General features: G+C 40.4%; 1 protein-coding gene across 2 annotated transcripts in view; it reads right to left on the bottom strand.

The window, feature by feature from the left end:
- Window positions 1–296: 296 nt before the first annotated feature.
- Window positions 297–27,135, bottom strand: part of FMR1NB (FMR1 neighbor) — a 114,121-nt gene continuing 87,282 nt past the window's right edge. Inside the window, exons 9-10 of one of the 2 annotated variants that reach the window (XR_012906947.1) lie at window positions 26,725–26,831; window positions 297–560 (exon numbers count right to left, since the gene is read on the bottom strand). The gene's annotated coding sequence lies outside the window, so the exon portion shown is untranslated. The remainder of the gene's footprint in view (window positions 561–26,724; window positions 26,832–27,135) is intronic. The other variant, XR_012906948.1, reaches the window with a different exon arrangement.

Raw genomic sequence — 27,135 nt, 5'->3', positions numbered from 1 at the left:
GCACCTTCTAGGTATATTTGGTCCTGCCCTCAGCTCGGGGAAAGGTGGATGGACTATTTGCCTGCTGTCCCTTCCAGCCTGACACTTCAATGACAACTACTTGCCAGATTTCTAAACCAAAGTTTTCTTTACCTGCGTCTTCCAGTCAATTATAAAGGGAAACTGCCTCAGTTGTTCAGAATTCCTGGCACGGCACCCTCCATGGTAGCCACTGCCTTCTAACTCATTAGCGCTTACTCCATTTTCCCGTAATTGAAAAACAGACCAAGTTTGCACAGATTATATGGCTGGTTTAATGAAGTTTAGTAAAATGAGCTCATTAATGCAGCTTTCGAAAGAACATCCATTTTCTACATCGCAAGGCATGATTTTACAATCCTTCAGCATGAACATTAAAAATCTCTCAAATTCCGCTGTGCTGCCAAATCACAGAGTGAGCGTGGAAACTCTAGAAGTTCCTCTAATTGCTTATAAAACGCAATTGCCATGTTCCTCTTTCATGAGATGCAATTGACATTTCCCTGACTGTGGCTGGTATCTGTTGTTCTTGCTTCCATTTACTTGTGTCAAGGAGAAAATGATGGGTGCAGTCATTTTTTAAAAAAAAGGAAAATCCAAATTAGATTCAAATATTTTCTAATAATAGAATATTCACAAACGGTATTTTAAAACTTCACAGTTATCTTATTTCTGTATCTTAATTGTCTATGATAAACGTGTTTTGTTTCACCTTTTTTAAATATCTAAAGATGCTTCTGGAAAGAGGTGTTTCCTTAGAATATCAGGCTGCCACGCCAGAAAAGCTGGCATTCCTGCAAAGTTATGATTGTGAACAACATTCAGATCTGGTCGCTTTTCTTTGTTATTTAAAAATACCAAGCAAGCAATTTACCCAATTATACTTTATTTTACACAAACAGCTCCATTGACTTACAGAGAGTCCAAAATGAATTGTTTTCATCACCCTCAGCGGTACGACGGTGATTACAAAGGTGCTATTATCAAAAGAGGAAGATGCACACTATGCATCATCAGATCACTAGCACACACATCAGCTATATTTTATATGAAGCAGCCAGGCTGGTTAAATCTCACAGGTCAGATGTTCCAGTACAAGGGCTGCTACGCCATCGTTAATGTAAATCAAGATAAGAATGGGCGAACATCATTACACGTCTTCACCCTTAGTGCTGGGACACAGCAAGGGGAAAGGAATGGGGGAGAAGAAAGATGGAGATCGTCCCGTGGAGATCTGCAGCCGAGAAAACAAATGTGTGCGCACACATGGCGGTGAGCCCGGGTACCTCTTGGTGCTTGTCTCCACCTGTTTCTCCTCCCTGTCTACCAAGCTACAGAATTGGACTAGGAGGGAGAACCAGTTACGTTGTTAAAAAAATGGGCGAAGGGTGCATTGAGATTCTGATATAGAATCATAGGATTGGAAGGAACTTTAAGAGGTCTTCTAGTCCAGCACCAGTGCCCCAGGCAGGACGGAGTACGGAAAATGGTGACATGCTTGCTACATTTTGGAAGATATTAGATTTTGATGAGATTTCATGCACAGTCTATGCAGGATGTTGCTTCTCTCTTTTGGGTGCAAGTTAGTATGTGGCTGAAGACAGAATCCCTCTTCCCTGGAGAGGGAGCCAGTAGCCACGTCTTCCTGTACAGTAGCGGCAATATTCTACTAGGACACCTCGTCTTCCCCAGTCAGCTAGAGTGGCTATGCAATGGAGGCAGGATACATCGTGATATGGGGGCAGAGCTGGATTACCCAATAGGCAGACTAAGGATGTGCTTAGGGCACCAGCAAAGCAGGGGCACCAAGAAAAAAAAAAGAGAGAGATTTTACAGTATAGTATTGTTTTTATTTTGAATTACATATGGGGAGGGGCACCATAATCTTTTCAGTGCTTAGGGCCTCTAAGGGTCTTAATACGGCTCTGTATGGGGGTACTGTTCTGGGGAGGAAGAGCTTGTTAAATCCAGGAAGAGAGTGAGGAGCGTGCTCTACACAGCATAAGAATGGAAACAACGCTCCCCACAATCTTCCTGACCTGAGTTCCTGAGGTTGATGTTGATAACCAGCGCACAGAGGAGTAGTTAGTAACAACCTCCAGTTCTCCAAACAAGCACGAATCACTACTTATTAGTCTCAGAGGGGTAGCTGTGTTGGTCTACCACTTTAGAAAACAACAAGTAATGCTGAAGCACCTTAGATCAAGAGCTTTCATGGGCAAAACCCATTTCGTCAGATGAAGCGGCGAGGAGTCCTGTGGCACCTTATAGACTAACTGAAGTGTTGGAGCATAAGCTTTCGTGGGCAAAGACCCACTTCGTCAGATGCATTTAGTGGAAATTTCCAGAGGCAGGTATAAATATGCAAGCCAGGATCAGTCTAGAGATGACGAGGTGGATCCAATCAGGGAGGATGAGGCCCACTTCTAGCAGCTGATCTGGAGGTGTGAATTCCAAGAGAGGAAAAGCTGCTTTTGTAGTTAGCAAGCCATTCACAGTCTTTGTTTAATCCTGAGTTGATTCAGACTAACACAGCTACCCCTCTGATATTCGTCAGATGAGACTACCCATTACTATCACTACTTATTATTGAAATTGACAGCATAAATGGGCAGCACAAAACTTCTTCACGGAGGAATACTTGATGGGGTGACTAGCTATTGCCTTTCTGTAGCACGTAACCTGCACCTGGGACTATCTCTACAAGTGAAGGCCTTGACTGAAAAATCACTGCGACACTGGTAAAAAGTTCACAGAATAAATGTAACCTCTTTCTCTTCATAGAGTGTCTAAGCAAGTTGTGATTTTCGCCAACTATTCATTTGTATTTACTAGGCAATTTTTTTAATTGGCCAATTTCTTTAATATAGGGCTGGTCAACTGGGCCCACAAAATCTATGGCAAGAGAGCTCTTTTACAGACACAGTACCACAAACATGAAGCGGATTCCAATGCTTTCACCTAATGGGACATTTTTATAGGGAAAAAAAAGCTGCATAAAGAAAAGTTTGTAATATCTTGTGTGATATTTCAGTGCATTGTGATCATTTCTAACCCAAAGTTCATCACGCCTAAAAAATAAACATGATTGGTGCCAAATTAAACAATTTTAGCATTTATGTCTTTTATAGACCACACTTGTAGAAAATGTTGGCAAAGCTTCTAAGAGAGCAGATAGTTTTATTTAAGTCCCAGGATCCTCTTCACTCCTAAATTCTTCTTCTGCCTTGCTTGCTCTCAGCTCACTAGCAGCCAATTCATCAGTTTGCAATCCCAAGAGAGTTGTGTTCTCTTATTATATTTAATTCTAAATTTGGCTTTGCACCAAACCAAAGCTTGTATGTTCTGAAACTTTGCATTTATTTTAATCACTTTAAGACAGCTTCTGCCTCCTGCTCTTTGTTTTCTCAGTATATTATTATTTCTATTCTACTACTACTACTTCTTCTTGCAAGCAAGCTTTTAAATGTTCTTGATCCTACAAGTTGGCAAGAAAAATTAAAATTCTCCCTTTGCTTTTGTCTTGCTGGTATATGAGGACTCCTTGTACAGAATGCCTTCTCTCGATAACATCTGGATCTTTATTAATGCTTATATCCAGAAACAAAGCAATAGGAAGCCAGTCACTCACTTGCCTTTCTAACACTTGGCTGGAAGCTTAAAAAAGGCTGAGAAATTAGAAAGGATCCTGAAAAAGTTGTATAAGAATGATTCAAGACGTGTCTTATAGTGAGATAGTAAATAAACTCAGTCTATTTGGTTTACCAAATAGAAGGTTAAGAGGTAACTTAATCATGGTACATAAGTACATTAGGGGGGTACATTTTTTTAGTGTGTGTGTGTGTGTGTGTGTGTGTGTGTGTGTTGGAGGGCTTTTTAATTTAACCAGCAAAGGCATAACAAGATCCTTCTTGAAACGATAAGCTAGACAAATTCATCAGAGGAATATATATAAAAAGAACAGAGAGGAAAATGAACCATTGCAACAACTTACCGAGGGGCATAGTGGATTCTCTTTCACTTGAAGTTTTTAAAACTAAATAGGATGCCTTGCTAAAAATATATTCTTGCTCAATCAGATATTCTAAGCTGGATGCAGGAATTAACCAGTGAAATTCCATGGCCTGCGTAATGCAGAAAGTCATATTAGATCGCTTTAATGGTCCCTTCTGCCTTCAAATCTATTTATCAGTGGGGGATAAATCTTCGGTTACTTAGTGCAGTTGGGTTGTACCACCTTTTGGTCCCCTTATTTCATGGATTTAATTTCAGTTTTTTGATTAAAAATGTTGAGATTTCCCAAAATTTCCCACCATTCTCCAAAATTGTCTGGTTGGCAGGAATCACTCAAGTTTTCTTCTCTAAGGAGCTTGCAATGTTCAGGATCTTGTCCAACTTTGTGGTAAATCTGTCAGTGTTCTTGATTATTCTAGCTGCTTCACAGATAACAGCACACAATATGACATACAACAGGACTCATAGAAGGACAGGATGTGTGCCCCTGTGCAAGAATGCAAAGTGAACCCCACCCCCCATGATTTCCAAGGGGTTTTCAGGGCATTTTTGCTTAAATTATCCTTTGAAATACTGAATATTATCAAAAGAGCAGTTGAGACATGAATCCCAGCTTCAAGGATTGTGAAAGAAGACAGGCACAGGCTGAATGAGATGAGGAACACTCTTGTGTTTCCATTGTCCTCAGAGGCACATTTTTAGACTAATAAACTTTTTTTTATAGAATATTAATTTGTTACTGGAAAGTTTTGAAAACTAAATACACTTCAGAAGCATGATCTCAGTCCATAAACTATGCAACTACTAAATCCCCTTGACTCTCAATGAGACTTTGGAGTCTAAGTCACTGTTGAAAATTGGCATTTGGCGCTCTTGAAAATCCCACAAGGTGCCTATTTGTATTGTTAAGCATATAATACCTATGAAAATCTGCCTCAGTCCCATTGATTTAAAGGGAGAAGTAGGAGCCTAAATTGCTTTGGAAAATCCCACTAGTTATGTTTCAGAATCCCTAGGCCCTTAAATACCTTTGTAAATCTGATTTAGGAACTTTGGAAACTTTTACGAAGAGTCCTAAAAACTGTAGCACTTAGAGCATTACCAAAGATAATTTAACCAGTCTTGTGTTACCCTTCATTCCCAGTGGTCCGGAATACAATTGTTTTCCAATACAATTCATCTGTCAGCTCCCCCACTTATACACATTTCCATGTATCACAGTGTTGCCAGAACCTTCCAGAGATTCGAGGTTCGGTGCAAGTCAAAAGAATAGACTTAACTAGCAACATACCTAAGTTCTTTGGAGCAAATCGAAGTGTAGGTGGATTAGTAATCCCCAGTTGATTCACAAATTGCTTCAGATTAAGTATTTTGGAGAAAAAAAAAGTTAAAAAAGACTCCTTTAAGTAAAAATGGAGTCACTGCAGGCACCCATAAAGGAGCATGAAAAAGACAAAAGGCCATAGCCCAGGAAACCGATGACAGAACCCACATCTTCAATTTACAACTGCTAGCCACTGCAGTTGTCCTGTTGGTGGCAATGCTTCACAGCTAGGTTTGCCATTAATCTAGTGTTTTCTGCTTCTCATTTGGTATCTCCACCCATGCCTGCATGCTTGTGGTCCCCTTTTTTCAGTTCTCTCCTCCCATCTATGCTCTCATGAAATTCTTCAACAAACATACCTGTTATGTCCTTTGTACAGAAAAGACACATGATATATTTAAAATACAATATATTTGAGCCTTATTCTATCTCCACTGCCAACACCCTCCCCCATAGCCTCACTGTTTCCTATCAAAATTACCAGAGCTCCTACCTCGCTGACTTCCCTTCATCTCATCAGCTCCTGTCTAATATTCATCACCCCTGCACTGCAAATTGTCGTGTTCATCTGTCATTGCTATCTTGTTACACCCTCCCAGAGCCTACTTAAACTTTGCATTGTCTTCCTGCTGCATCAAGTTCAAAGTCTTCTTCTTGAACCACGCAGACATAGTGCTCACCTCTCATTCTTTGGCTTGCAGTAAATGTATATCCCACAGCCTCCAATTCTGTAGCGTAATCATCCACATTACTAAAATTACAAAACCCTCAGCAATGTCTAGTCTGATGATTATTGCATCCAGCCCCATTTTGTTTGTCTTATACCAGTGGTGGGCAACTTGTGTTCCGCAGGGCACATGCAGACCATCAGTGTTCTATGTGTGGCCTGCGAGACATTTTTTCCCCAGTGCCCATGTGCCAGGTTGCCAGATTCTGTTAGTTTCCACCAATGTAAGTTTTTTTTCCTCCTGGTATTACTAAAAATGACACATGCATAAAGCAGGGCAGATGAAGTGAGGTGCATGCTGATTGCACACAACATTGACTTTGAGAGCTGTGCACTCCCTCGGCGTCCAAGCAAAGTGCTGCTACAGTTCAATCGGAACACCCCATGCTACGCAAGCACAGTGAGCAAAACTATCCTATCCTGGGGGATGTTCTTAGTTACAGTCTGGCAGCCCACTGAGATGCAGGAGGGCCGCTCATACTGCCCACTCGCCTATCACCGTCTTAACTTGTAAACTCTTCAGAGCATGTACCTCTGATCTTGTTAAATAGAATTCCTGCACTCATTGAAATGCATGGCACCAATGTGAACCAGGCAAACCTCTTCCTAAGTCATGCCATTTACCTGTGTGCCAAACGCAGAATTATTAGAGTGGTTTTATGGGCATTCAACATCAGTTTGAGTTAAACAAGGGCTTTAGTTTCATGCAGATGAAAAACGTAATTAGATCAATGAAATCATCTCTAATGGCCCGAGTTCTTCTGGCAACTAGCCCTTGCTTTTTTTTTTTTTTTTTTTTTTAAACAGACATTTTCAGTACATTGTTAGGAACATAGGAATAGCCAGACGGGATCTGAACTCTAGCCCAGCATGCTGTCTGTGACATTGGTCAATGTGAGACAGGGCTGGCCTTACCATGAGGTGAACTGAGGCGGCTGCCTCAGGTGCCAGACTGGGGGGGAGGGGAGGGGCGCCACTAGACCCCAGAGTGTAGAAAACTGTGTCTGCTGCTGGTGCATCTGTATTCTCTCTGCTCTAGAGTAGAACAGGAAGAAGGCAGAATTGAGACCTTTCAAAGTTTTGGCCCAAGTGAGGGAGTCTGGAAGCATAGGGCTGGCCCGAGCCATTCATGTGCCCTGGACCCCGGGAGCACGGCGCCGCCTCTGGGAGTGCGACACATGCGTGGCCCCGCCCCCGGGTGCCCAGCGCATGCATGGCCCCACCCCGGGCGCCTGGCGTGCGTGGCACCACTCCGGGCAAGCGGAGCATGCACGGTGCCATCCCCGCATGGCCTGGCAGTCCCACACAGCGGCACGCCCTGGGCTGTAGCCTGGTTGGCCGTACCTTGGGCTGGCTCTGTGGGGGCATCATTCGAGCTCCCTGCCTCAGGTGCCAAAATGTTATGGGCTGTCCCTGGTGTGAGAGCTTCAGAGACATCTGTATGAACACAGCAGGAGGAAGATGGGGCATAATCCCCACCAGTAGCTCTCGTCCTAGTTGAGTATGATTTAAACTGTCAAGCGTGAGGTTTAATATCCCTTCCAAAATTGGTTAGTAATAACTACTATAACTCTGCATCAGAGGGATAGCCATGTTAGTCTGTATCTGCAAAACCAACAAGGAGTCTTGTGACACTTTACAGCAGGGGTGGGCAAAAGGGCTTCCGCGGGCCGGATCCGGCTGGCCAAGCGGGTTGATCCAGCCTATGGAGGCCCTGCCGCGCCCCCGCCCTCAGGCCAATTAGTGCCTGGGGGTGGGGGAGTGCGCGAAGTTTTCTCCACCCTGTTAGGAGCATGTGGCAGTTTCCTAAGTGCCACACGCTCGTTGCAAGGCAGGGGCATGGTGGAGGAAGCTTTGTTTATTCCTCCACCCCCAAACTCCAATTGGCCTAGGGGCGGGGGCATGTGCAAACCCTCCTGCCCTGTGAGGAGTGCGCGGCACTTTGAAGTGCCACATGCTCCTCGCAGGGTGGGGGTAGGGCAGAGGAAACTTCCTGTGCTCCTCCCACCCCCATGCCAATCAGGGCGTGAAGTCTCCTCCCGCCCTGCCAGGAGCAAGCTACACTTTAAATTGCTACACGCTCTTGGCAGGGCGGAGGAAACTTCGTGCGCTTCTCCCGCCTCCAGGCCTTAATTGGCCTGTGGGTAGGGGAGTGTGCAAAGCCTCTTCCTGCCTTGCCAGGGGCATAGATGCTTAGTGGGAATGGGAGGGAGTCAAAGGGGCTCCCCCACTCCCAGACCAATCATGGTCTGTGGCTGGGGAATCTTGGTAGCATCCTGGTCCCACCCCTTCCATTTTAGGCCCCGCCCCTTCCAGGGTGGCCCGGAGCCATTTCAAAAATTTCTGAAGTGGCCCCTGGCCAAAAATGACTGCTCACCCCTGCTTTAAAGACTAACAGATTTATTTGGGCCTAAGCTTTTGTGGGCAAAACCCCACTTAATGAAAGGCCCACGAAAGCTTCTGCCTAAATAAATCCGTTAGTCTTTAAAGTGCCATAGGACTCCCTGCTATTTTTATTATAACTCTGGATATTCTTATCTTCGTTGTTACTCCGTTTGATCTGAATGGTTAGCTAATAGGAAATATTTGGGCACTTGTTTCCATTAGGAGAAGAAATTTATGCTAGCGTCCCCATTTTTCGGATGCAATCCTGTTGATTCATAAAGAATACACACGGAGTCCTGTTTCTGTGAACACATGTGGAAACCAATAACAGGAAACAGCTTCATTGCTCAATATTTCAAGCCTCTTTTCCCAGCCAGCATAGTTCCCCCCAAGTCCCCTCTCTGCACTTTCTCTCAGCGTCACACTACAAATGCTTCTCTGGATGTCCCAGGCTTCCTTTACTGTTTGTTTCTGTTTCGTTTCTGCCTGTGTCTTTTCACCCACTGTCTTGCATGCACCGTGCACACACACATGCTCATGCCACACGGTCCACCAAACAGCACCGAGCCTTCTTGAGTTTGCATTCAATGTCTAGTGAAACCCCTCAGCCAACCCATGACTGTTTTGCAAACAGCCAGGCTGTGTCTACATTGGCAAGATTTTGTGCAAAAGAGGCCGCTTTTGCGCAAAAATTTGCCGCCTGTCTACACTGGCCACGAGTTCTTGTGCGAGAACATGATGTTCTAATGTATAAAATCAGTGCTTCTTGTGCAATAACTCTGATGCTCCCACTCAGGGATAAGCCCTCTTGCGCAACTGTTCTTGCGCAAGAGGCCAGTGTAGACAGGCAACGTTAATTTCTTGAGCAAGAAAGCCCAGTGGCTAAAATGGCCATCAGATCTTTCTTGCGCAAGAGTGCGTCTACACTGGCATGGATGCTTTTGCACAAAAGCACATCGCTTGCGCTAAGACACATGCCAGTGTAGACACTCTCTTCTGCAAATACTTTAACGCAAAAACTCTTTCGTTAAAAGAATTTGCACAAAATCTTGCCAATATAGATGTAGCCCCAGTGTTTTGGGTGAAGGCCCTGAGTACTTCTATTATCTTATTAAAAAACACAGCTTCATACATTTTTCCTGAAAGAAAAGTGAGGTGCCTCTCTCCCTCCAGCCTATTCCAGCAGTCCTATGGCAATCAGTTTCATGGCTTAATTTGCAATCATTAAGACAGTACTGGAGGCTTCTACTGCATTTAAAAAGACACCGTCTTTACATGGAAGGCTGGTAGGCCAGTCACTAATTTCAAATTCCATTTACTCGTGTCCATCACATGATCCTAAACTATTCAGAAGTAACCACTGCAAGTCAATTCCTGATCAGGAATAATTGCACATGACTCTGCAAAGCAATAATGAAGTGAAAAATTCATTTATTTCAATTAAGAAGGTCCAAGTTATTCTTTGGAAGGCTGGCTAGAAACTGTCAGGCTGACTGACTACCTCAATAGCAGTATATATCGATATCGATATCGATATCTATTTAACTTCGGCAGAGCCACAAAAGCAGAGGGTTATGAAAAGCAACCTGACTGGTGTGTTGAGCTCTTGGATTTCTACCATGCTAGGACTGAGTGATCATACAGCTTAGTAATGACAGGAGTGATTACCTCTCAGGATGGATGTAATGCTACATTTCAGGGCTTAGGTGCATAACTGCCTTCCTCTTATTCTCTCTCACTTTTGTACGTGATGTATTCTAGTGAATGGCACTGTAATTTCCCAAGCAACTTCTGCTTCCATAAGAAGCCCTACTAATGACTCTGCCTAGCTTCATCCTCTCCTCAACAAAATGAAAAGCTCCCATGCCCACGGCAAAGCCTATTCTTACTTTTGCTCCTTTATTTTTGTGCTTGATGTGATGGATCCTAGAGATGGCCAATTAAAAACAAAGTCAATTAAGTTCATGCTTTCAGACTGTCAGACATGAATACTGTAATTCTTATATTTATGTACAGGACAGGGATCGCCTATAGCAGGGTAGGGAATCTTTTTGGGTCGGGGGCCACTGACCCCCAGAAAAATCAGTCAGGGGCTGCGCACAAGTGAGAAGCAAAAAAACCCAACCAAACCCTCACTGATGTGGCCCCCAACTCAGAAGGAGAAAGACACTTCCCACATTCCCTTGCACACCAGCACCTGGAGGGGGGGGGCAGCCTACTAGATTTTGGGCTTGTCTAGATTATGCAGAAGATTCGAAAGAAGATATGCAAATTCTGCGGGAATTTGCATATCTTCTTCCAATCTCACTTTCGAAAGCTCTGTTTTCAGAAGTGAATGTAGTTGGGACACGGCTTTTTTGGCACCCCCCCCTTTATCGAAAAGCCACGTACACCTCATTTTTTGAGGAGAGTGAGATCGGAAGAAGATATGCAAATTCCTATGGAATCCTCTTTCGAATCTTCCACGTAGTCTAGACATAGCCTTTGTGTGCTCCAGCTCGGCGGTGGAGCGGCAGGGGGATTGGGGTGCTGGTGGGGAGCCTTGAGCCTCGAGGGCCAGATCCAGGCAAGCCAGTGGCCGCATCCAACCTCTGGGCCAGAGGTTCCCAACTGCAGGCCTGTGGTATAGGTGCTGACCCCACCCTCTTGGGCCTGAATATTACTGGGAGGGATCAGGGAATAAAATGGTCTGCCAACAGAACAGGAGCATTACACAGGATATTAGACACACCATTTACTCAGGCAACTGCGGTGCAGGAGAAAGGAGGAGTCTATCATGCAGGCTTTTGTGCATTAAGACCCATAACTCAGTCTACAAAAACTGTTCATCAGTAATGTAACATAAACCCCACTTTGGGGGTTGGCACAGGATGTAGGATTTCCCCCATAAGCCATTTATACTACAGACCATTATGGAAGTATGGCCTGCATTCCTCGCTAGATGAGCAGACATTTACCATGACGGAGGTTTTCCAAAGGCACCAACAACAATCAAGGGGAGTTAGGCAACTTACATGCGTCCTTGAAAATCTCTCCCTCTATATTTGACACCACCATTTAATCTCCCTACTTTTCTGAAGGGTCAATAAAATATCAAGAGAGCTGCTACTCTGGTTTCCTTGTTCTTTTCTATAAATTATATGTGAGCATTATGTTTCAAATGCCTGTGTCTAATCTGTATTTTCTAAAATATATTTAGCGTGTTGACAGCAAGCATGACACTTGCACCTACATTCTTGTACCCATTTCATACAAAGAGTAATTTATGCAAATGGACCCTTTGCTAAGGCACAAGATCCCTTTAAAACACACAGAGTAATACCATTAGCATTAAGTAGTTGCCCCTATCAAGGTAACTACTGCCTGCTAAGTGTACTGTTAAATCAGCAGCTCCTCAAATAGTCTGATGCTAGGATATAACAAGTTTCTGATGGAGTTGTGCTCTCTCAAAGAATGTGTGTTTTTCCATCACCCTCTTAGTCACCTCTTTTGACTGAGATCTAAGATCTTAATGCATCAGTTGAGTTAATTTTCCTGCCAGTACATAAGAAATTGAAGTAATAAACCACAACCTGTTTGTAGTGGTGTTAACATAATTAGGTACTATACTAGCTGACAAGAGCGCCGTTTTTACATTAAACTTCAACATAAGTGACAAGCACACAGTCCTTGGGTGCGTCTCTATTTTCATCTCTCCTCTACTCCAACCGCTGATGACTCATCCGAAGTGTTGACCTTACATTCACCCTGAACCGCTTTGGTTTCCACATTGTAAGGCATTGTCATGTTGTCCTTTCATTGCTGTTGAATTTAAAATTCATGAAACGTAGTGATATTAGGGTAAGTTACATCTTTTTTTCTAGTTAGTAGCTGCCCTGTGAAACGTCACATCCCTGCTCCAAACCATGCAGACTCTACAGCTTCTCAAGAAAAGAGGTGTAAGATTGTTTTAAAACGTGACAAAACTATCCCTAATCTCAATCTCAGAAATGGCTGACCAGTTTTTATAAATTTCAGTTCATGGTGGAAAAATGTCAGCATGAAGGATTAAAGCTTGTAAAAGTTGCAAGCACCTGAAAACAGGGTTTTATGATGGGAGGGTTTGGGGAACTGAAATACAAGCCCCACCTTTAATGAATGAGCTTCATGAATAATAATGAATGTAGCTGTTGAATTCAGTGCCAATCTTTAGCGACACAGAATAGTGTATTTATGAGAACCAAAATTATAAGTTTAACAACAGCTTAATCTGCATTATTCCAATCTTAAGACTTTTCTTTTTCCATTTGGGACAAATGTTTCAATCAGTTCCTTCCTATAACCTGTTTTTCCTCACCTTCAAATTAAAATGCCCTGCTTTCTCCTCCCAGAACGATACTTTTTGGTATGTGTGTGTATTCCCGGTAAGTGAACCTTAAAAAGACCCTACCACTGTATGATTTTACATGTGAGGGCTGCTATGGTAACAGAACACACAATTTACTGTATTCCAGAGTTAATAGGTGTATAGACCCAGAATCTGCAGACACACAAATTACTGCCTCCCTATGGGCTGCTTCCTCTGGCAGGATTTTGTTGTTGTTGGACACATGCTTTATATGAGAGAGAAAGGGAGAAAACGAGCAGACACTTTGCATCTGCTCCTTCCCCTTGGTGTTGTGAATAATAGGATGTGTAATAGAGAGGTGTCCTTTTACACATGGAGGAAGAAAAGGTTAAGCAATTACCAAAACATTTACCCACACAAATATACTACACTCAAGGGAAGTAAATTCTGAACTAACCTACAGGAAACAATACATTGTCCATACAGTCCTGGAAATGAACAGCCTATATTTTGTTAAAGAACCGGTCCTATCATAATGAGCTAAGGTTCTTATCCTAAATAGGAATATACCATTTTGAAAAATAACTGTATGAGGCAAACTAAGAGCTTTGCAGTATAGCAATGGGATTTCCTGCACTGCAGCTGTGTGCTATTACCAGCCACAGTATATCACTCAAGTGCTGGTTTTAAAGGGGTAACTGTCAGCCTGCTGGGATTAAGTTTGAGAATTTGCAATTCATCATCTTTATTTGGAAATCTAGTAGCTTGCCGCCCAAAATTAAATACTTTCTGTATCACAAGCATACTTTTCAATTACACAGAAACATGGACTGCATTTGCTTTAAATAAACAAATTACAGACTCTTGAATATCTATTAATTTAAATCAACAGTGTAAAATTCAGACTAGCAAGTATGTGACACTTTTTTTTTGAGATGTCTTAATATAATTATACCAACAGATATTCCTGATTCCCAGAATCTGCAACATTAATTCAATTGCTCAAAATATTAAATACTTCATTGCCCTTATTCAGTTGGTAAGAATTGAGTTCCACTAGTCTTTCTGCATAGATATTTTACTGTAGCTGTCACAGAACAGAACTGGGCCCAGAGGTTGTCCTTTTTTGATACTTTAATCAATTTTGATTTTCTGCAGAATTGGGTCCACAGTTGAAAGCAACAATAGATTTTCAGCTTGTGTAAAGTGAAATTATCCACTGCTGTTCTCAGCACTGATTCCAGAACTCGGGGTGGGGGAAGATAATCCCAACCAATATAATAGAAGAAGAGAATGGAAGAAGAAGAAATGTAGAAACAATGAAGAATAACAACAGTGATTTTTAAAAAACCCTCTAAAAGTGAACCTAATCCATCTACACATGAAAAAGAAATAATACAAGAGAGAGAAAATGGGAGTGGCTTGCAATTTAAATAATAGCAACTGAAGCAATTACTCATTTTTTACATCGAGGCTCAATTCAATACTCTAATCGTGCATAGAAAATATATGCACACACAAAATTGGTATTGTGCCTGCATATGGATGCCTGCATACATAGGTGTCCATTTGCCTATGAATATATTTGTGCTTGGATGTCCATACATTTATTTTTTTATAGACAGACACGTGCACGCACACATTTATTTTGTAGATGAAATTCAGGTGCAGAATGATAAAGACTTAGCTCATCGGCTTTTGTAGACATTAAATTACCCGTATACATTAAGGCTTAATCTTCACTGCCAGTTCTTTTTACAGAAAATAGCATATTTTCTGCAGGAACAACTGGCAGTAAAGCCGTAGCCTAACAGAGAAGCCTTTCTTGAAGGAGTACAACACTGAGATTATGAAGAAGCTCTCATATTAATTTACTCATTTCAAGTACATCATGTCTTCAGTAACTGAGCGAGTGGAGCAAGGGGTAACAACAACAACAACAATAAAGCAATCAATACCACTATTAAAGTACATTCACAAATTTGCTAAAAACAATATGAACAACAACACTCATGCTCATGATGACTGTGGATTACCAAAGGGTTGAGGTGAAGTTTAAGCATGAACGTGAGAATCTGGGAATATAACGAAAGGTTTGCCCATGTTGGCATGGGCACTAAGAGCAAACAATGGATTAGCAGAAGAATCGCCATGATTAAAGAGTGAAAGTCCCACTGTTTTTCAAAGGGTCTTAGGTATTTTTGGAAAATCCCATTCATAATCATCAACTGAGAGAGTCACAGGCCTTCTACTAACACTCTACACCCCAAATTCCTGTCTAAAGTTCTTTCTGAGCTTTGCAGAAGCCAGTATTTTGTAAGTTTCCACCATTCCATTATTAATAGCTTACAGAATTTGTTTCTTGTTGCATGGTCCTGAAAATGTTGATTATTCCCCTTTCTACATTTTCATTTCTATTACCAGTTTCTAAAGTTTGTCAATACCAATCTTACTACTAGACTATTTTGGATTATATTCCTATCTTTCATTTAATTTCACAAAGATAACTCCATATTCACTTAGAAAACCGTAACAACCTAGAAAAGTGCAGACCATGTTGGTGAACTACAATATACGGGCCTGATTCTGAAATTGTTGTCTACAATGAAAAGGTTTTAATACAGTCTAAAATAAAAGAGGACATGTTAGAATGTACTTCCATCCCAAAAAAGTACATGCCTTCCAGTGTTTCACAAATACCAGAAATATTGGAATTCCATTTCGACTCCCCACACAATGTGCCAGAATGAAGTTCTGGAACATTCCAGCATGACTGAAGCTTTACTTAAATGGGTTTTACTTACTTTAGCAGTTTCAGGATTGGGTGCTAAAACTAAAGGTTGCAACTATCAGGTGTTAAAAGGGTAGAAATAAATCACTATAAAATGTATGAAGAGTTCACCACAATATAGAGCTTAGCATGACTAAAACAGAAAGCATTTAAAACTCTGCTTCCTTTAATTAAAACATGGAAAGAGAAATACCTTTCAGGGCTATAATTATAGTTTCACTTTTATTCTAGAATGCATGCCGTAGGAGGGTGACAGAAAATCTGCAGAGCATTATGGGAGACATGATGCAAACACTGCCAGACGTAGGCAATAAAAAAAATCACTTTAGAAGCAAATGCCGCAGAGGAAAAGTAGAGGCGTGTATCAAATTCAAACATCTCGGTCTAATTTGAATTATGTCAACTCTACTACATTAGTTCAGACAATGCTATTTGATAGCAGCCAGCTGTACTGACATTTCCAATTCATGTAGAACTTCCTCTTTTATAGCGTGTATGGGCGGAATGTGGTAATTTTAGGGGAGGGTTTTTTTTTGTTTTTTTTGTATTTGTATCTGCTAGTGGCACTGGAGCTATTGTTAGGGTGGGGGTGATGAGCTGCACTATTTCTTACCTTGCTTGCCACATTGCCCCAGGATGGGGTCACACATAGGGTTGCCAGCTCTCCAGATGGCATCTGGTCCTGGAGAGTTGGCAAACCTAGACATACATGGAGGGGGCTGTGGAGCCCTGAGCCGGTGGCAGAATCTCACGTGTCAGCAGAGCCTCCAGGGCTGATGGTCTGTACCCAAAGAATGGTGAGCTGCACCAGCCAGGAGTGAGAGGAGTGCACAGAAGCTGTGTACTTTCCCCTCACTCCTTGATCATGAGGGGAATGGGAAGAAGAGCATTCACCATCCCGGTATATGTGCATGCATTCAACTTTTTCATGAGACAGCCAATAAGTGTTTCAAATAGTTGCAGGTGTGGTGGTGGTGGTTCATGTGGTGTAGACATTTACCCATGGACAGATGTCACTGACTTATTTGAATAATTCGGTGACATCTGTTATATTTTAAAGTGCATGTTGTGTGTGGGGTAGGAGTTGTTCTTAAATTCCTTCCTTCATTCACAAGTTTATTTCTTCTAGTAAATTTGTAACATTCCGATTGGTTTACTTGGGAGTCATTTAATAAAAACGATGTTAACAAATTTCATTTTTCTATATTCACATCAAATATTCCGGTACATGTTTATACACATATTACTTTTTAAATACTGTTATTATTTTAGTTTTGGAATACCTAGTCTTCTTCCATCTCATTTAGAGTGACAAAAGTTCATCCTATAAGGAACATTCCATAACTGCTTCCTAGTAAAACTGGACAACATTTACAATGGTAAAAACCAGGATATAATGCACAGTTAAACCTCATGATGGTGTGGATATCATTCTATGCAAAGTAGCAAATGACATGCCTATGGAATTTATATCCCCACAAAAGAAATAAAATAATTTCCCTGCATTTCTCATGTCCCTAGAGAACATGTTTTAATGAAATGGACAAATGAGTTAAAATTAATGTCAAGACCAAAAACTGAAGAATCTTGGCAAACCTAGAATCAACTCCCAGAGCAAAAAAAAAAAAAAAAGGAGCTAGCCAACTCAGTTGGGTTTGTATATTTGGTGTGTTTGTCCAGTTTAAAGAAAATGTCATAAAATAAGGTTTGGTTTACAGAGAAAATGTGCAGGTTCCATTTCTAACCAATGTTTCAGGGAAGGCCTTTTCAACTTGTCCGTGTGGGAAATCAAACCACAATTTAAGTGGTGACATTTCAGAAAGTACAAAAGCCTCACACGATAAAATTATCTCACTGTGAAAGGGATAAATAAGCTACTTACTATAATAAATACTAGTTATGTCCAGCCATTCATATTTTACTGTTTAATGTGTGCAATTTTATGCTGCAATCTAAAATGTGGCAACACGCTACTGAGATTAGAATGAATGCTGGTTAGGCTAAACTAGCTATGAGGTAATCGTAAGAAATACACAAGACACCAGAAACGTGACTGAGGCTTATGAAAAAGGGTAAAAATAGTTCTGGGTGGCGGGGAGTTAGTTTTAGTTAAATTTTCTACCATAAATTGAGAGTACTAAATGAATTATCAATTAATAAATCATTGTGAATACAACTAGTTGAAATTTTTCTGACAGAGCAGTTTTCCCCACCAGAAAACTGAAGTGTACCCCAGCAACATGCTGGCTTGTCAAAGTTTTGGAGGAAAAAGTGAAAAAATGAAATGCTTTGATAAAGTCAAAGTGCAATGTAACTTGGATTTCCCAAAAGGAAATTTCAGAATTCCTGTTATATGGGAAAGTTCCAATTTTTATTTTGGATCCGGAATGAGGAAATAATCGGTTTCAGAATCTCCAGTGGAATACAAATTTTGGATTCCAGCTGGCTTTAATTACCATCCTTTTTAAGGGCCTACTAATCCAATGCCCAGTAATGAGAATAGGAGCCTTACACTAACTTCAGTGGATCAGGCTCTGAGTTACAGGAAGTATTAGTACTCTCATTGTATAAATGGCGGCTGGGGGAAACCAAAACTGAGATTAATTTAAGTCAGTGACAAAGTCAGAAAGAGAACTCAGATTGGATTTCTAGCCCTGTGCCTAAGACACAGGACCATCCTTTAAAAATTATGCACACCTTTCTCTGAACTCCCCCATCTCCCACAGTGGTCAACTAGTAACATCACAGTGTTGCCAATCTAATCATTTTCCATCTCCTCCTGTAAACCTTTTTCATTTGAACAAACATAAACAAAGACATCCAAAAGTGTTTGATCTATTTCACTCTTTAGATACTACAAGAACTTCCAAAAAGTTGATTTTACATAGCATAATTCTGGATATGCTATTAAACCAATAAAGAACATTGAAATGTTTAACCTTAATTCTAAACTAATTTTTATTGGTTGAATCAAATGCCTACAATTCTGCAATATATTTTTCTAGTGTAGGCATTTCAAAAGAATGGAAACACAATTTTACTCAAAACCTGAACCATTTTTATCTGGAACTCTAGAACATTCTAACTCACGGTCATTTTGAAGCTTAGCCAACAATTCTATAATGAGGTCTGGTTTTGATTTTGTAAAACAAAATAAACTAATTGAGTAGTCCTTATGGTTGATCTCTGTGGCTACGTCTCCACAGCAGAGCTATCACATTACCAAAGGTATCCTGAAATAGCTGTTCCACGTCTTAAGAGCAAGCCCATTATATAGAAAGATATCAGGCTCGCTATTCCAATGTCCCTGTAAACTTCATTGCACGAGGGATAAACAATGTTTTGGAATAGAACCTTATTTCAAAATTTGGCATTGTGTAGACATAAGCTATTTTGAAATAACATCGACATAAGCTATTTCTAAATAAATGATTTTGAAATAACATTGAAATAACCTACGCAATTTTAATAGCGCAAATTGCATAGCTTATTTCAAGGTAAGCGTGCTGTGTAGACATACTCTGGGTATAGAAGCTTATGGACCTGCTCTGGCATGCTCGCTTGCTCACTCTCTCTCTCACACACACACAGTTATCTACTCTAATACTTGTAAGAGGTGATGGTAGAATTTGCACTGTCAGTTTAATAAATTGATTTTGCCAGTGGAGGATGTTACCACCGGCACACAAAAAAATCAGACTTTTCCAGCTGTCTATGCATCCAAATACAAATCTGCCCACATGCCAGCGAAGACCTACTTCAGGCTGCACCCAAAATCTGACCCTCTGTATTTTCTTAACAAGTAATACTATAAGTGAAACATTTTAGATGAAAAAACATTAATTGTGTATATCTGCTATGATCCAACTTTCCAGTGTTAAAAATTCTCATATTTTCATTCTCGTTTTCCAAGAGAACACATAGGACACATGCAAAATCTGAAAAAACAAACTCATATATAGTATTTGGATTCTTTTATGCTGATGTAATAATTGTATATCTCCTGTGACAGTCTCCTCCCCTCCCCCTGTTGCTTTATGAAAATTGGCTTATAAATATAAATATGCATAATTTGGAGATGCTTTAGACAAAATACCTCATGTAACCTATCAATTTTAATGTTACATTCTGCTGTGTGGTTTTAAATATGCTAATGAGAGCCATTACTGGTGCTCTGGAAGCCTTAATGACTGGGTGATCAACTTAACGACTCGTAAACAGCTTTGTTCTTCTGGTAAGTCCAAAGGTGATTGGACTAGCAAGACATGTGACCATATCACATCGTACTGGGATTCCATTTTTTGACCCAGGCAGTTTTCCATGGAAGGGGAAATGCAGAACAAAAGATTCCCTCACTGGAGAGAAGACTATTTAAGCAATGGAAAGCTATTAGATCTTTGTCTTTGGCTGGCTTGGAAATAAAGATAACTGAAGACCCAAGTCAAAGTACAAGATCATCTTTGACTTGAAGACTTGCCTGAAATAAAAGCAGCTCTTTAGGGTCAGAATCTGCTTGTAATATGTTTTTAGTGAATTAGAGCAAGCTATGCATTTTCTTTTCCTTTAAATTTACTAACTTACTTTGATCGTTCCATTTTCACTTGCAGCCACTTACATCTGAAATTTTTGTTCACTATCAGGCCCAGTGTAAATAATTATTACCTGGGGAGAGGGAGACAAACAGCACGCCTATCTCTCTTTCATTGATAAAGAGGGCAAACATCCTCAGAAGCTTCCTTTGTGTGAAACTTTTACTCAGAGAAATACATTTGTTTGGGATTTTGATCCCTTTTGAGGGTTAGTTTCCTGGGCACCATGCCCTAGAACTGCACCCTCCCAAATCTGAAGTGTTTTACATTGCTCTTCGGATCAGGGGGAGTAACTCCAGCTCCTTGCCTTGTCTGGGAGAGACCAGAGACTCTGGCCCAGCAGGACAGAGTGTTGGGGAGCCCCACAGGGCAAGAAGGCAGGTGTCATCACACCAGGGAACAATCCCAAGGAGTCTTTTGTGACCACATCCCGTCATACCTCCAAGGACTTCAAAAAAGTTATACTAGTCGAAAACTAATTTGACACTTTAATAATCTTACATCTCTAGTATATACAGTCATAATGACGACAAGTATATGTGGCATACACCTAATGAGAGTGTGGGATTGAAAATTGCACGTAAAGTAACTGATTGAAATGACCATCGCCCACAACGTGGCATTTTACCCCCATTATCTTAATACCTGCCTTGTACATGAATAAACAAATAAGTGAAATCTTCACATATGCCTGGATTTTAACTGATCTCAAAGTCTGCATCATTCATAGCCTGAATGTTTCCTAAATAATTAAAGCACTTTGCTGTCCCACCAGTCATTGGACTCATTGATGCCTTTATGATTATAGCATAAACACTGTAATGATTGCCTTAAATCTAACTGTATAAGAAACAATAGTATCTATACCTAATTTACCTTGCAGTGTTGCCAGAATTTAAACTGTCATAATGACGACAAGTATATGTGGCATACACCTAATGAGAGTGTGGGATTGAAAATTGCACGTAAAGTAACTGATTGAAATGACCATCGCCCACAACGTGGCATTTTACCCCCATTATCTTAATACCTGCCTTGTACATGAATAAACAAATAAGTGAAATCTTCACATATGCCTGGATTTTAACTGATCTCAAAGTCTGCATCATTCATAGCCTGAATGTTTCCTAAATAATTAAAGCACTTTGCTGTCCCACCAGTCATTGGACTCATTGATGCCTTTATGATTATAGCATAAACACTGTAATGATTGCCTTAAATCTAACTGTATAAGAAACAATAGTATCTATACCTAATTTACCTTGCAGTGTTGCCAGAATTTAAACTGTCAGGGCATATTTATTTATTTATTTATTTTGCCTGCAACATTTTTGCACTTTGGTAAACTCCTTTTAAAACACCTAAAGCTCAGCAATAATTCAGTTATGCCACTCAGGTACACAGCAAAGTGAGAGTGAAAAAAAAAGAACAAAGCATCCTTGTTTAAAATATAGGATACCTACAGATACTCGGAGGAAATAGACTACAGTACTGTCTGACTGTAGAATGTTAATTTATTCACTAACAATTGATTCCAGTTGTGAGTTACTAAGTATTATTTCCTAGCCAATAACAAACATTACTGATATCACTCTTAATTGTGTCTATCTAATCATGAAAACTGGGCTAATGGTCTGTAGACCTGTATGCTATAACAGCATTTTAAAAATTAAAGTAAAAGCAGTTAATATTTCTTAGTGAAGGAAGGAAAGAATATATTCACTTTTCTTTAAAGAAAAATGAGCACACAGGATGGCATGAAAATGGATTTCAGTCAATTTTTGCAATAATTAAGTATCTAGGGGTATCTGCTTTTTGCCTGTATCTGAAGTGGTTCTATGATGAACACGTAAAATTTACGATGGGTGTTCGTCACATAACTAATATTCATTATTTTATTTCTTTTTTTAAATCGATAAAAATAGTGCAAAGTGCTATTTTTTCATCCACTCATATGCATCTTTAAGCTGTCCTGCATACCCACTACTTTTCAGCCATAAAATAGCTTTTTTTAAAAGTAGGCATAAAAATAATGTGCATGAGGTAATAGCCCACTATTAACATTACCAGTGGTAAAAAAAGAATGCTCATAACATTACAGTTACCATAGTAACTGTGCTCTTGAGTAGAAAAGAAAACAGAAGTGTAAAATTTTTAAATTCTCAAAACACAAATGGCGGCAGCTGAACTGAACTGAGTTTTCCTGTGCACAATGATCTGAACAAATTGGAGAAATAGTCTGAGGTAAATAAGATGAAATTCAATAAGAAATTGCCTAGGGAGGTTTTGGAATCTCCATCACTGGAGACTTGTATGAGCAGGTTAGAGAAACATCTGTCAGGGACGATCCAGATGGTTCTTAGTTCTGCTGTGAGGGCAGGGGACTGGACTTGATGACCTCTCGAGGTCCCTTCCAGTTCCTACTATTCTATGATTCTACAATTGTCAGATTTATTGTAGAAATAATCTCTTATGAGATCAGGTGAGACTGTCTGATCACTTCATTTGTGGCAAGCTGGTCTGTTGACTGCCCCACACTACCGTGCCTTCATGTGTGGCATTCTCTCTGCTTAGGTATTTACATAGATGTAGAAGACCAGCACCTTCCACTTATTTACAAAACACAACACAATTTTCTTCCTCTCGTGCTGTAAGTGTCTTTAGTTTATAGGGTGTATGTAAAAGAGCACATGGGTGGATTGTTATGAAGAACTTGTAATGGAAGGACTACGCCAAAGTAACGAGTTTGGTATGTAGTTCTCAGCGTGTGGAGGTTCATGAGGTTTCTTACCTTCTGGCATTGAGTTCCACAGTCTTAGAACAGCTCCTAAGAAAGTTCTTTCTCCTGTGGTCATGAAACTTCTATTTGTTGCCAGTTTCTTTGTTCCAGAGCAACATGGGGTCATGTAAAATTATGACTTTGGAAGAAAGACTGGCTGTCTCTCCAAGTTGTTAAGGCTAATTACGTGGAGGGCTCTGAATTAAACTGGACTCCATCAACAGAAAACCAATGAAGAATAGACCACCAGAATGGTATCGTATATTTGCTGGAGCAATTTAAGGACATACATCATTCCTAGGTCACATGCCTTGAATGTTATCTTCAGCAGTTCTCATTAGTATAAATATACTCATTTTACAAACCTCTCTCACAGGGTTGTTGAGAGGTGAAAATCATTAGTTATTTCCTAAAAGAATACACAACACTGAGAAAATATTGCACCTTCTCATCAGTAGCACTGATTAGCAGTACTATTAAAATAAGTAGGATGTTCGGCAAAACAATCTTTTGTTGATGGTTCTGTTCACCTTAAAAAATTTCATTATGAACTTTCTTTTCCTTGATTAATACTTCCCAGAAGAATTTGCTCCAAATATCATTTCTAATTATTCATGGATTGGAAATGCAATCACAAATGAAGATAAGAGACAAACAGGCTTATTGTTTAATAAATAGGATGAACACACTGAACTTTAAACATGTATAAAGAAGCAAACATGATCACCAATTAGTTTAAATCCCCAGTCAAACAATTAAGTTGTGTCAGATGTGGGATTTTCTTTCAGTTAATAATAAATGTTGTTTATATAGCACCTATCTGCTAATGGCATCCAGGTTGTTTCTAGTTGCGTAGGGCATCTGAAAATTTGGAGCACCACTGGTCTTAATGTCCAGCCACCTGCCTCTTCCTATTCCTTTTCTGTGTCTCTACTCCCTCTGGAGAGGACTTAGTTAACTTAAAAGGCCTGCTGGACCTATTAATAGAACTTCAAACCCATGAAAGAGCCATTCAAGTGGTAATGAAGCCATTTAATGGGCATTTGCCTACCCCAGATATATACTGTCAGTTTCTGAATTTCCTGGGTTAGTCTATATGACCCTAGTTTAAAATCTGTTTTAAAAATAATTCATGAGTGTGTCGCTGAAGATGATAAAATCACATTTCTAAAATATCACCATCCCCCCGCACCCGCTGCCATCAGGCTTAGGGGCACCAGTTTAATAGTACTGCATAGGACCCCATAAATCCCTGTTGGTGAGGGTGCACCAGTATGGAGTTAATTGTAAAATTGGGGAGTAGGCATCTCACAACTGTAAAAATAGGTAAAAGTGACAGACTCCACTGCTGTGCCATCAGGAATTTTTAAAGAGAAAGCTAAATGCATGGCTCTTCTTGTGTAGAGCATACTATAGACCTGGGACAGAAAGAGACGTATGACAAATGTCGTTCTGTTTCTGTATGTCTTTGCAAACAAATTCCCTGTACCAACTGTACTTAAAGGGCCCGGTGTTGGACAGAGCACCAGCTGATGAGAAAGGTAGTTAGAACCCACCTATGTATGGGGGTTCTAGAATTCTACAGTCCAGCCAGTGCAGAATCCAAAGAAGTGGGTACACAGAATTCTGATGATCTTCCACTATAGTATTACTGCCTCTTTCTGCAGAGATCATCCTTTCTGGAAAACTCAACGTGCTGTACCATAGTCCACCTTTAGTGTTCCAAATTGTTCTCTATGATTACCGTAACAGGGGGAAGCGGAATAATCACAGCCTGGTGACATTCTGTACAGAACAGGCACCTTAGCAAAAGTTAGTTCCAAGCCAAGCATCGGTATTAACAGGCTCAAGCATCCATTTTACCGATAATTTGGAGGATTATTCATTACATCGTTATTGAGTCCTGCGCTTACACCTCTAGACAGTAGCAACTATTGCCCTGCGACTTCTAGTGACAAAGGTGACTGCTATTTTCTCTTCTAGCCTTATCTGTCCTTTGCATGTTATGTTCTTCTGCAAGAAAACTTTGTCAATGTTGTAGTGAGCAGGTGTTACAGACAACATTTCACATGGGCTCCTTATAACGCGTCAAATTCTCCCAATGTAGCTAACAAGTTTCAGGATTTGACCATATGCTAATAATGTCATACTTAATTCTGCCTGCTGCTTTCTCCACCTTCTAAAAAGACATACAGAGAAGTGTGCTGGAGAAACACAGTTATTGTCACAGATCCAAGAGGACAGACCCTTTTGCCAACTCAAAACACCAGGTGATAAAGATAAATTAATCCATCAAATGAAACAAATTCACCAAAACCCGAAAACAGGATAAAGGGCATGATTCTTCTGTCACTTGGGCTATGTCTAGACTGCAAGCCTCTTTCGAAAGATACTTTCGAAAGAGCCTCTTTCGAAAGAGAGCGTCTAGACTGCATGCGGAATTTCGAAAAAGCAAGTCGCTTTTTCGAAAGAAAGCACCCAGTGAGTCTGGATGCTCTCTTTCTAAAAAGCCTGTTTGCTTTCAAGAACGCCTTCTTTCGAAAGAGCACTTTCGAAAGAAGGCGTTTTTCCTCGTGGAATTAGGTTTACCACCGTCGAAAGAAAAGCCGCATTCTTTCGATTTAATTTCGAAAGAACGCGGCTGCAGTCTAGACGCAGGTGAAGTTTTTTCGAAAAAAGGCTACTTTTTTCGAAAAAACCCCTGAGTCTGGACACAGCCTTGGACCAGTTTTACACTGGAATAACTGTGTTCATTTCAGCAGAACAACTCTCAGTTTACATGGGTTTATGCCAGAGGAGAATCAGGCTCCAGAATGTAATATTAATCTGATTCAGATGGGGAACAGAGGTGTTTTACAGGCAACCTGTCTTCACAGCCATCTTGCATGAACAATGTACAACAAAACTGGAAAATTCTGTTGTGCTTGTCTTTAACTACTCTGCATCTTGGGTTTTTTTCCCATTTAAATTCATTCCTTCAAGTAGTTTTTCATTGGCAAAAGCAACAGGTCTTAACAGATGTAGTGTGAAGCCTATTGTTTAAAACTGGCACTAACTGCTCTTCCTCCTTCTCTAACAGTAGGGGGGTTTTCCAGGTATGTAGGAGGCAGGCTGTTTGGAGCCATTATAATGCTTGTTCCCTGCATGATTTCCTTCATTAAATAATCTTTTAATGCAACATTAATAGTAATTGCAAGATTACAGTTCAAAATATTTGATAACATCACACAATGTAGTTGAAAAGCTTCTGATCTCGTCTCTAAAGCTGGCAGTGGGGGGCCAGCCTACGGTTGCATAGAGTGCCACCAGAACTAAAAAGCAATGCAATTCATTTGTTATTCCTATTGAGCCACGAGAGGTGCAATGTACGGAGAGCTGCATGCAGATCAATGGATCTGGGTTTGGGTGGCAGGAAGGCTCAAGAATAGTCATATCCACATGGAAGTCTTCACTGATTCATGAAAAGAAGGTGTACTAGGGGGACATATTTGCATAATGTGTCTCTTTCCCTCTCTCTCTCCTGTAACCAGTTTCTTCTTTTAGACAGACACAGATATTACAGCTAAGTTAACGTTAATCAAGACTTATCTAGCTTCTGGGGCTATGCATCTCTCCCATTCACTTTGTTGATATACATGGAAAATGGAAGGTCACAAATTATCAAGTTCTTTAGAACTAGAATTGGGAGAGTTTCAAGCCTACCTTTGGGAGACCACCAACAAAAACAATGAGGAGGCACCTTAGAGACTAACAAGAATATATATACTTACCTTGAAGTTTTCATGGGTAAAACCCACTTCATCAGATCCACACAGATTACAGTGGAATATTATGCCACACACTCTCAAAGAAACCGAGGAACCATCTAATCAGCATCCTATACAACAAGAAGAAAATCAAGGATCTCTCACTACTAGAGGCGCTCATTAAAAAAATCAACCAAACAACAACAACAAAAGCTTCCACACAAACTTCCATGTGTCTGGACTTTATAATCATACGATGAAGTGGATTTTACCCATGAAAGCTCATGATACTATATATTTGTTAATCTCTAAGGGTATGTCTAGACTACATGCCTCTGTTGACAGAGGCATGTAGATTAGGCTATCCAGCATAGGCAAAAAGGGGACATTTAAATAATAAAATAATAATAATAAGCCTTGTGAAACGAGGCTTAC

Source organism: Pelodiscus sinensis, chromosome 13 (genome assembly GCF_049634645.1).
Source record: "Pelodiscus sinensis isolate JC-2024 chromosome 13, ASM4963464v1, whole genome shotgun sequence".
Classification (NCBI taxonomy): domain Eukaryota; kingdom Metazoa; phylum Chordata; order Testudines; family Trionychidae; genus Pelodiscus; species Pelodiscus sinensis.
This window is presented reverse-complemented; position numbering and strand designations above follow the sequence as displayed.